We start from the raw sequence: 12,078 nt of genomic DNA on the forward strand, positions 1-12,078 counted from the left end.
AAGCAAAGAGTCGATGCACGCACAGATGTACAATTCCATGCATGACTAGGAACCCTGCTTTTCTCAGGGTTGCGCGCATTTAAGTGAAGAGCAGGGCAGAGCTTTCCATAGCTATTCTGCCCTCCCCCCACCCGGCATGCATACTCATTCAGTCTCCCCTTCAAATATTCAGAGTTCCAGTGTCTCTCCAACTCTCTCAGAATCTGAACTTGCCCTGACCTGGATAGCCCAGGCAAGCCCAATGTCATTAGATCCCGGAAGTTAAGCAGGGTCAACTCTGGCAAGTACTTGGATGGGAGACCTCCTTGGAATACCAGCAGTTGGGAGGCGGGGGCAGGCTTCATTCAGCCACCTCTCTGAATATCCCCCAGGCCCCCAGTCGGGGTCAGTCACCAGAGGTCGCCATGACTTCCAGGTGCACTCACATGCACACACACAGACAAAATAAAAAAATACACTCCAAAGCTGCTCTTAGCTGCGCTCTACCCTTCTCACTAGAGACCAACTCAATTCATACACAGCCCTACACAGGGGGAAGGGGCAGAAACAGTGCACCTCACCTCCCTGCCACCTGATACAGTGGCCCCAGTAGCAATACCATTGACTATCTACATGGTTTTGGCATGCAACAAGAGCAAAATAGGATTTGTGTGAGTGGGTTGATTCCAAAAGTTTATCTAGTTTGTCATCTGCACGTCCATTGTAAATACACTTTAGTTTGGGCCAAATTCATGTTATAGCACTACATGGATAGATAGTGGAGTAAGAGTCAAGGTTGGCACACACACGCTGGGTGTGTGCAGAGATGAGATAGATCCTCCTTTTCCCCATGGCACTGTAGATCATCCAGCTCCTGAGGGGTGTCACATACCAAAAGCTTGGAAGCCACTTATCAAGGCACATTCACATTTCTTTGTTAAATCCCAGTGTATCTCCTGAGGGCATATCAGCTGATCCTGTCCAGCCATTACCAAGTGGCCAGTTTATTAAAAGATGGTCAGATGTCACCCATAAAATTAGGATGCTATGAAGGCTGATGAAAAACGTATTCTGTTATTTTTTGGAGTTCAAGGCTGCCTTGGCACATGGTTGGATATTTCGCTATAGCAATCTTTCAACCGTATTTTCAAGCCGGGGGCAGATGATCAATGCATGGATGGAGCCCAAGCTAATGTGCTGATGATTATGGAAGAAGAAGAAGAGGAAGAAGAAGAGGAAGAGGAGGAGATTGGATTTATACCCCGCCCTTCACTACCCAAAGGAGTCTCAGAACAGCTTACAAACTCCTTTCCCTTCCCCTCCCCACAACAGACACTCTGGGAGGTTGGTGGGGCTGAGAGAGCTCTGACAGAAACTGCTCTTTTTCAAGAACAGCTGTGCCAGAACTATGGCTTTCCCAACGTCATGCAGCAGGTGCAAGTGGAGGAGTGGGGAATCAAACCCAGTTCTCCCAGATTAGAGTTGGCGCACTTAACCACTACACCAAACTGGCTCTCAAGTGGGTAGCAATAAAAAAATAGATGACTCTTCAAGAGGATGCAGGGCAAAAATTAGGAAATGTCCCTGGTGAAGAGTTAAGGACGATTTCAACATGCTACTTCAGGCAGGGTGCCCCCCCTCCAAAATATTACCACTTTAGAACCTCGCAAGTTCATCCTTGCTCTCCTGACGTGAAAATACCTGTTTCAATGTACTGTATTCCTTGTGCTAATTGAACCTATGGTTCTTTAATTTGTATGCAGTTCCATTTTCCCATACCCATAAAACAAAGCATACATTTACTTTACCCGCCAGTAAATTAGCATCATTCATTATATGCATAACTGTATAACCTTGTATATCTAATTACCACATAATGTGTACACATTGGAAATGCACCTACAGAGCCAACAATGACGTGCAGACAACTGAAGTCACTGACAAAAACAATGCCATAGAATCCACCTTCCAAAGCAGCCATTTTCTCCAGGGTAATTGATATCTGCAGTTTGGAGATAACTTGTAATTCTAGGAGCTCACAAGGCCCCATCTGGAGGTTGGCAATCCTATGAACAGGGCTAGTTTCACTGGGGGGGAAGGGTTCATGGAAGATACTAGGAACTTCCACTGATTTGAAGCAAGAGGATCAGGGTTTGTAGCAACCCCATTTCACCATGTCACTGGCACAAATGCGCCGAGGTTCCAAAATCTGACCAAAAACACCTCTCCTTTAAAAACAACAACAGACCTCTGGCTTTTGCATTCTTTTATTGGCTCAATTGCATCCCTCTCAAGATTACTACGCCCTCCATTTTTCATTATGCATGCTACAAAAGTGTTCTAGGAGGCTGCAAGACCCACAGATGACCATTAAAAATGAACAAGATGGCCTGACAAAAGAGCAAAGGAGGGAGATGGTCTTTTTAGGAAGAAGATGACTTTGGTTCTTGGAAATATAGAAATATTGCTTAAACTGACACTGAAATCCACAGAAGTTGAACTCTTGACAGAACCTATACAACAGCAACTGTTCTAAAGCCTGGTTCAGACCCGCAGGAGAATGAGGAGGCAGAATGGCAGGCACCACACCAGAATGCAGTTGGTGACTTTAAAAAAAACTTTCCTCTGCATAAATCTAAACACACTTCTGTGCAAATAGGAAATTCTTCTCTGTGTCCCCTCTGGCTTCCTACTTGCAATAGCATTCCAAAACATGACCCCTCCATGATCCTCCACCTGTCCTCTGAAGCAATGCAGTCCATTGCACCCCTCACAGGTCTCTGCTGCTTCGCTGCCACCTTATACCCCTGCATATGTGAACCGGTCTTCAGTGACTGCATGAAGTGCTGTACTTCTCTCAGAGTCAAATAGGCATACATGGGCTTAGAGGCTAACAAAACTCAAGTTGTTTCTTTTGTACAGAGAAAGCACAACTGTTTGTCAAAGCTCAAAAGGCAACATATTTCTATCATTGTTATATGACTATGTATACTTTAACAGAGAGTTGTCGAACTCATTTGTTACAAGGGCCAGATATGACATAAATGTCACTTTGTCGGCCCGGGCCATGTGTGCCGTAAAATGTAATGCTAGGTACCGGAGAGATAAACTTTGTAAAGGACACAGGAAAACCCAATTAACGATATTATTTTTACTCAAAATACTAACAAAAGCAATCCATTCCTAGCAGTGAAAGCAACTGATTTACTGGGGAGTCCACAAAAGCCCCAATAAATGTATTTAATCATATAGAAGACTAGGTTTTTTCTAAGGGATACCATAAAAGGGGGAGTCCCTTATATTTCCATACATACCAGTTGCTCACGGGCCAGGTAAGAGCCCTGGAGGGGCCTGTTCCGGCCCCCGGGCCTTATGTTTGACACCCCTACTTTAACATATCGACACCATGGGGAATTTCAGACAGCCGATACATTCTGGTTCAGGAACTGTTCCCTAACGGTTTCTGGTCTGACATTTCAGACAGAAATGACATTTCAGAACCGTTACTAAATCGGTTCCCTACCGGAATATATTTTCACTTTCAGACAGAAACGCTTCTGTCCCATTCAGGAAACGTGGCTGAACCGTTTTACCTGCAAACTCATATTTCTTTTGTGAGTGGGGGTATCACTCTGGTCTCCTTCTGAGCGCCTTCCCTTAGTGGCTGCATACCAACTGCACAGTGTATAGGGTTGCTATCCCCATGATGGGGGCGGGTTTCTCCCCACTTTGGGTGGCCCCAATCTGCCACCACCAAGCTGGCCGGCAGAGGAGCCCTGCCCCTGTGCAGCCCCATCCACACCTGACATGCCCACCACGATGACAGGTAACCATAGAGTTTACCCCAAAATGCTAGAGCATCCCTGCATGACATGCCCTGAGCGACGACATCACTTCTGGGTGATGTCATCATGGTGCATGCCAGAAGACTCAAGGAAGAAGACCAGAGCCCCCCACTGGAACACGGTAAGGACTTGGAAACCCTAGAAGTGTTTTTAGGAAGTGGGTGGGGCCAGGTAGGGCTTTTGCCCAGCAAGGCTTCTGCCTGACTACTAGAGATTTGATTGGCAGTGCAGTTTGTTTTTTGATTTTGCTTTGGCAGCAGCAGCCACCGCAGCACAAGGAACTCTGCTTTGTGACTGAAGTTCAGCCGTGGCAATTCTTTTGTGACTGGCCCCACCTCCTGTGGCAGCCATGTGGCTGCACCAGCCATGCCGAGTCAGAATTCCAAATGCACCTGCGGGCTCAAAAGGTTTGGGGACCCCCTGGCACAGATCATCATACCAGCAGAAAGGGTCAAAATATTAACAAACCCTCTCAGAACTGAACGTTTATGAATCTGTGCACCTGCTGCCCACAAGCCTTTATTTAGCCCTGCCTAAAGTGGCTCAGTGGTTAAGACGCTGAACTGCAGACCGGAAGGTCAGTAGTTCAGCAATTCGACCTGAGTGCCGTGTGACGGACTGAGCTCCCGTCTCTGGTCCCAGGTCCTGCCAGCCTAGCAGTTCAAAAGCAAAAAATTGCAAGTAGATAAACAGGTACACACTTTGGTGGGAAGGTAACAGCATTCCATGCGCCTCGACATCTAGTCATGCCGGCCACATGACCACGGAAACGTCCTTGGATAGCGCTGGCCAGTGTTCCCTCTAAGCTGAGTTAGTGTGAGCTAGCTCACAGTTTTTTAGCCTCCGACTCACGCATTTTTGTCTTAGCTCAGGAAGGCTAGCTCCAGAGAAAACTAATTTATGCAATAGCCAAATCACTTGCTCACAACTTTAATGCCAGTAGCTCACAAAGTAGAATTTTTGCTCACAAGACTCCACAGCTTAGAGGGAGCATTGGCGCTGGCTCTTTGGCTTGGAAATGTAAATGAGCACCGCATCTCTAGAGTTGGATTCGACTAGCTTTCAAGCAAGAGAAACCTTTACCTTTTCCTTAAAGAACATTTACAGTGCAAACCTAAATAGAGCCCCACCTTTCTAAATCCATTTTAGTCAATGGACTTAGGAGGGTGCAACACTACTTAGGATCACACTGTTTGTTGTGTGCCAGTAGCTCAGATATGCAGGCAAATGTTTTCGGTTTAACAATGTCTATGCTCCTGTTGGCTCTTTCACTTCTCTCCTCGTTTTGGTGAATGGCCAAAAAATAAATAAATTACAAAACACTATGCAGTCATTCAGAAAGAGATCAATACAGAGATGATTGCAGAAAGCAACCAGAGGATTAAATGCGAGATTTATCCCAAAATTAAATTGAATTAAATGTTCACTGATAACCCTTATGACATACCATCAATATACTTAATTAATAATCTATGTGTTTGGTGTTCACTTAACCAGTAGCAAAGATGTAGGGATAGTTCAGTAGAAAGGTCTGAGGGGACATGATGGTGTTAGATTACTAAAGCTTGGAGAGTCTCAGTCCAGCTGGTACTTGGAACAGAAACAGCTTGTGAAACAACTGAAACAACCAGTGCCCCAGTAAGCAGCACAGAGAGCCAGTTTGGTTTAGGAGAGCCAGTTTGGTGTAGTGGTTAGGAGCACAGACTAATTTGGGAGAACTGGATTTGATTCCCCACTGCAGCTGCTGGTGTGACCTTGGGTCAGTCATAAGTTCTTTCAGAGCTGTTTTCTTAAGAGCAGTTCTTTCAGAGCTGTTTTCTTAAGAGCAGTTCTCAAAAGAGCTCTCTCAGACCCACCTACCTCACAGGGTGTCTCTTGTGGGGAGGGGAAGGGAAAGGAGATCATAAGATTGTTCAGGACCTGTGTGACCAAGATACAAGGATGGTCCGAAGAGGTCCTCATCGAGTTCTACCGAGTCAGGCTGAACACCACGATTTTGGGGAAGGCACTGGCCCAAGACAACCCACTAACCCTCAGTGGCTGGATCCAAGTAGCCTATAAGGCGTAGAACAGGTGCAACTTGCTGTGCCTGTACCAGCACGAGACACTGGGGAAGACATCCGGGAGCATGAAGACCCAGCGCAGAAGGGGGGCGACAACCAGAGGGGACTGAGAACAACAGATGTACACGGGGTTGTGCCTGAAATGCGGAGTGCCAGGGCACTGCACGGCAAAATCCCCACGGAGCAAGAGCCCAAAAAACGCACGCAAGGAAGAAGTCAAGGAGAAGAGGCCCAAGCCCCCAAGCCGATGACCCAAACTGCCCAAGGCTCTGCAAGTGGCAGTGAGAGACGAGGGGGAGGGCACCTTCTCCACCAAGAGCGATGTGCCTCAGCCGGTGGGAAAAGGTCGGGACCTGCTGTGAAGGGCACCAACCAGCAGGTCTGAAACTCTCCGGCACAAGAATCAGCGAGACCCTCCTCCCTCCTCTTCTATGTGACTGTTACCATAATCAATCCTGGGGGGGGGGCACACATCAGGGTCCGGGCCCTAATTGATTCAGGGTGTACCCAGGACTTAATCAGCCCTGCCATAGTCATGGGCTTGAGGGCCAAAGTACATATGTTACAAGCAATGTTCCCTCTAAGCTGAGTTAGTGTGAGCTAGCGCATGGTTTTTGAGCCTCCGGCTCACACATTTTTGTCTTCGTTCAGGAAGGAGAGCTCCAGAGCAAACCAATTTATGCAGTAGCCAAATCACCTGCTCACAACTTTAATGCCAGTAGCTCACAAAGTAGAATTTTTGCTCACAAGACTCCATAGATTAGAGGGAACATTGGTTACAAGAGCCCATAGTATTTTCCCAGATGGATGGAACCCCAATGAGGGGGGAAGCCTGCCAATACAGCACTGTACACTTGCAGATGGGGGTGGCCTAGGCTTGCCAAGCCCCTGCTGGGGGCAGGTAAATTCCCGCCCACGAGGCCCGTTACCCGCCGCCGGCAGATCAGGCCCCAGGGGAACTCCACCCCCTGCCGGAGGGCGTCCCCAGCGTGATGATGTCACCCGGAGGAGACATCATCACGCTGGCTACGTTGTGGGGGGGGGACACTGGGAATCGAGGGAAAACTCTATGGTTTTCCATCGAGTCACGGTGCCCAACCCCCAACGTGGGCGACGCGATGACGTCACTTCCAGTGACGTCGTCGTGGCGCATACGGGGGGAGACTCCCAACGGAGCCAGGAATCCCCCCGCTTTGAAGGTAAGTCGACTTGGCAACCCTAGGGTGGCCTGCCAAAGAGAGTGTTGTTGGGAGTCTCTTGAGCCAGGAGTCTAACACAGCCATGCTCCTAGGAACCAGGATTTCAGATTATAAATGAGTGTTGGTTACGTTTCATGATAAATTATACTATTCTCAGACTGAAAAGCAAAAAAACCCGAAGAAATTTAATATGATGAAGATAACATCTCCTGTGTGAGCAGTCTTTGGAAACTGGCCAAACACCATAGGAAAATGCATCCCACAAGTTAATCAATGTCACAATGAGCAATCCATTGCTTTGCTGGCTGTCAGTTCATTCATCTAACTCTGGACATAAACTGTCTCCTAATCCCATCCCCAAGGTCTTCGACAAAATCTTTTTTCCTCCAAAGAGACCTCAAAAAGGCAAGCCTGGAGAACGAAATGCCTGAAAGAGCCACTTTGCAAAGAACAACTGATGCATTCATTGTGGATTCCCATGAACCACTTGGGAGCCAATAGCAGACTGGAAAGACTAAAGAAAGTAAAATTCTTAAATGAAATGACTGAAATACAGATCATCATTTTTCCAGGAATCAGACAAGGGAAAAACTTTTTAGGGCTCAGGACATCAGGCTGAGATCAGAAGAGTGGAAGAGTGGATTTATAATTATAAAAGCATTCCCTCAGTTTCATTTCCAGGATAAGAACATAAACATAAGAACATAAGAGACGCCAATGTTGGATCAGGCCAAAGGCCCATCCAGTCCAACACTCTGTGTCACACAGTGGCCAGAAATACCAGGTGCCATCAGGATGTCCACCAGTGGGGCCAGGACACTAGGAGCCCTCCCACTGTAGACCCCCCCCCCCAAGCACCAAGAAGACAGAGCATCACTTGCCCCAGAGCCCCTATATATACCTTGTGGCTAATATTCATTGATGGACCTCTGCTCCATATGCTTATCTAATTCCCTTTTGAAGCCATCCATGCTTGTAGCCACCACCACTTCCTGTGGCAGTGAATTCCAAGTGTTAATCACTCTTTGGGTGAAGAAGTACTTCCTTTTATCATTGAAGGATGATAGGGAAATGGCTGAGAAGCTAAATGCATTTTTTGCCTCCGTCTTCACTGTGGAAGATGAGAAGTGCTTGCCCACTCCAGAACCACTGATTTCAGGAGGGGTGTTGGAAGACCTGAGTCAGATTGAGGTGATGAGAGAGGAGGTCCTAAAACTGATAGACAACTTAAAAACTGAAAAATCACCAGGCCCAGATGGCATACATCCGAGAGTTCTGAAAGAACTCAAATGTGAACTTGTAGATCTCCTGACAAAGATATGTAATCTTTCCTTAAAATCTGCCTCCATTCCTGAGGATTGGAAGGTAGCTAATGTCACTCCCATCTTTAAAAAGGGTTCCAGAGGAGATCCGGGAAATTACAGGCCAGTCAGTCTGACGTCGATACCGGGTAAATTGGTGGAAACCATTATTAAGGAAAGAATTAGTAGGCACATAGATGAACAAAACCTATTGAGGCAGACTCAACATGGGTTCTGTAAGGGAAGATCTTGTCTCACTAACCTGTTAGTGTTCTTTGAGGGGGTGAACAAACATGTGGACAAGGGGGATCCAATAGATATTATTTACCTTGACTTCCAGAAAGCTTTTGATAAAGTTCCTCATCAAAGGCTCCTAAGTAAGCTCAAAAATCATGGGATAGAAGGACAAGTCCTTTTATGGATCAAAAACTGGCTAGTTCATAGAAAACAGAGAGTGAGTGTAGGTGGGCAATTTTCTCAGTGGAGGGTGGTAAGCAGTGGGGTACCGCAGGGATCAGTACTTGGTCCACTGCTTTTTAACTTGTTCATTAATGATTTGGAGATGGGAGTAAGCAGTGAAGTGGCTAAATTTGCGGATGATACAAAGTTGTTCAGGGTGGTGAAAACCAGTGAGGATTGTGAGGCACTCCAAGGGGATCTGTCAAGGATGGGCGAGTGGGCGTCAACATGGCAAATGGGGTTCAATGTGGCCAAGTGCAAGGTGATGCACATTGGAGCCAAAAATCCTAACTATAAATACACGTTGATGGGGTCTGAACTGGCAGAGACTGAGCAAGAGAGAGATCTTGGAGTTGTAGTGGATAACTCACTGAAAATGTCGAGACAGTGTGTGACTGCAATAAAGAAGGCCAATGCTATGCTGGGGATTATTAGGAAGGGTATTGTAAACAGATCAGCCAATATCATAATGCCGCTATATAAATCAATGGTGCGACCTCATTTGGAATACTGTGTGCAGTTCTGGTCACCACACCTTAAAAAGGATATTATAGCTTTGGAAAAAGTGCAGAAAAGGGCAACTCGAATGATAAAAGGGTTGGAACACTTTCCCTATGAGGAAAGGTTAAAGCGCTTAGGGCTCTTTAGCTTGGAGAAAAGACGACTGAGGGGTGACATGATCGAGGTTTATAAGATTATGCATGGGAAAGAGCAGGTAGAGAAAGAGGTACTTTTCTCCCTTTCTCACAATACAAGAACCCGTGGGCACTCCATGAAATTGCTGAGCGGTCGGGTTAGAATGGATAAGAGGAAGTACTTCTTCACCCAAAGAGTGATTAACACCTGGAATTCACTGCCACAGGAAGTGGTGGCGGCTACAAGCATGGACGGCTTCAAAAGTGAATTAGATAAGCATATGGAGCAGAGGTCCATCAGTGGCTATTAGCCACAAGGTATAGCTAGGGGCTCTGGGGCAAGTGATGCTCTGTCTTCTTGGTGCTTGGGGGGGGGGTCAACAGTGGGAGGGCTTCTAATGTCCTGGCCCCACTGCTGGACCTCCTGATGGCACTGGTATTTCTGGCCACTGTGTGACACAGAGTGTTGGACTGGATGGGCCTTTGGCCAACATTGGCATCTCTTATGTTCTTATATAAAGAGCCCTAAGCGCTTTAATCTTTCCTCATAGGGAAAGTGTTCCAACCCTTTTATCATTCGAGTTGCCCTTTTCTGCACTTTTTTCAAAGCTATAATATCCTTTTTAAGGTGTGGTGACCAGAACTGCACACAGTATTCCAAATGAGGTCGCACCATTGATTTATATAGGGGCATTATGATATTGGCTCATCTGTTTTCAATACCCTTCCTAATAATCCCCAGCATAGCATTGGCCTTCTTTATTGCAGTCACACACTGTCTCGACATTTTCAGTGAGTTATCTACTACAACTCCAAGATCTCTCTCTTGATCAGTCTCTGCCAGTTCAGACCCCATCAATGTGTATTTAGTATTTTACAATAACGGAAGGGAAAAAAAACTGTGCTCCCTCCCTGATTTATGACTATATAAGTGGTTTAACATAAAGTACATTGTGGGGAAAGAACCTAAACAATTACAGTTGCTGCTAAATATTCTGTACAGTGCTTTCTGGAGCTACGGTGGCTCAAGTGGTTAAGACGCTGAACTGCAGGCTCTGGAAGGTTGGTAGTTCAGCAGTTCGAGATCCGGGTTACCGCATGACAGAGTGAGCTCCTGTCTCTAGTTCCAGCTCCTGCCAACCTAGCAGTTCGAAAGCAAGAAATTGCAAGTAGATAAATAGGTGGGAAGTAGATAAATAGGTGGGAAGGTAACAGCGTTCCGTGCGCCTTGGTGTTTAGTCATGCCGGCCACATGACCACGGAAACGTCTTCGGACAGCGCTGGCTCTTCGGCTTGGAAACGGAGATGAGCACCGCAACCCTAGAGTTGGATTCGACTACCTTTTTACAGTGCTTTCTGCCCTTACCTGGATGGGCCAATCTAGCCTGATCGCATCAGATCTCAGAAACTAAGCATGGTTGGCCCTAGCTAATAGTTGGATGAAAGACCACCAAGGACTTCCCGGGTCGTGATGCAGAAGCAGGCAATGGCAAACCACCTCTGAATGTCTCTTGCCTTGGAAACCCTACTGGTCGCCAAAAGTTGGATGCAAATTGGTAGCCCTTTCCACACACACACACACACAGAGCGCTTTCTCATAATTTTCTGTAAATTATCCTTTAATCAAATCTTAAGTGGAGTTAGGTTTCATCCAGATTTGGGGGATGTGATCACAGTCAAAGTTATTCATCCCAGATTTTACGGATAATCATCCAAATGTCAAATTTGAGACGCTAAGTGCTTTTAAACATTTTGGATGGCAACCATCGAGGCATTACCGAAATCACTTGTTTGTTAACAACAGTTGAGTGAACCCATTCTATTATAATCTCACCATTAAAATATAATCTATTGCACACCAACACTGATCTTGCTGTCTCAATTGCTTTTTTTGTGCATTATTGAAGTTCTTTCAGTTCCACTTTCCCCCAACACAGAAATGTTCCCAAGGAATCTCTCTCTAAAAACACTACAATGAAAGCTAAAATTAAAATGAACACACACAGGTAACAAGAAACTAGCAGGAGAAAATCTGGTGGATCAAGGGCGTAGACTTTCCAATTTTCCGGGGGGGGCTGGGGCTGGGCCAGAGGCATTGCTAAGTCATTAAAAGAACTGGGGCCCAATGACATCATAGGGAGGAGCTAGTGACATCACAGGCATGGTCACTATCTATGGAGGTGGACCCATGTGGGATTTAGGGATGGGCTCCCCAGAAATGTAGGGAGGCCTGGGAACCGCCCTAGCAATGTCCCTGGGCTGGGCTAACCCCAGGAACAGTTGCCTTCTTAGAACACTGCTTAGAAACTTAGAAAGCCCCCCACACTGGAATAAGAACATAATATCATGCCATACCACATTGCAATAAAGCCCCTACAACTTTATACAGAAATACTGAGCTTCCCTACCATTTGCCACAACTAGCCCACCACACAAGAAGAAGAAGAAGAGATAGGATTTATACCCCGCCCTTCACTACCCAAGGGAGTCTCAGAGCGGCTTACGAACTCCTTTCCCTTCCCCTTCCCACAACAGACACCCTGTGAGTTAGGCGGGGCTGAGAGAATTCTGATAGAAACTGCTCTTTTTCAAGAACA

The sequence above is a fragment of the Gekko japonicus genome, unplaced genomic scaffold, assembly GCF_001447785.1.
Source record: "Gekko japonicus isolate JY-2015 unplaced genomic scaffold, Gekko_japonicus_V1.1 scaffold89, whole genome shotgun sequence".
NCBI classification, from domain to species: domain Eukaryota; kingdom Metazoa; phylum Chordata; class Lepidosauria; order Squamata; family Gekkonidae; genus Gekko; species Gekko japonicus.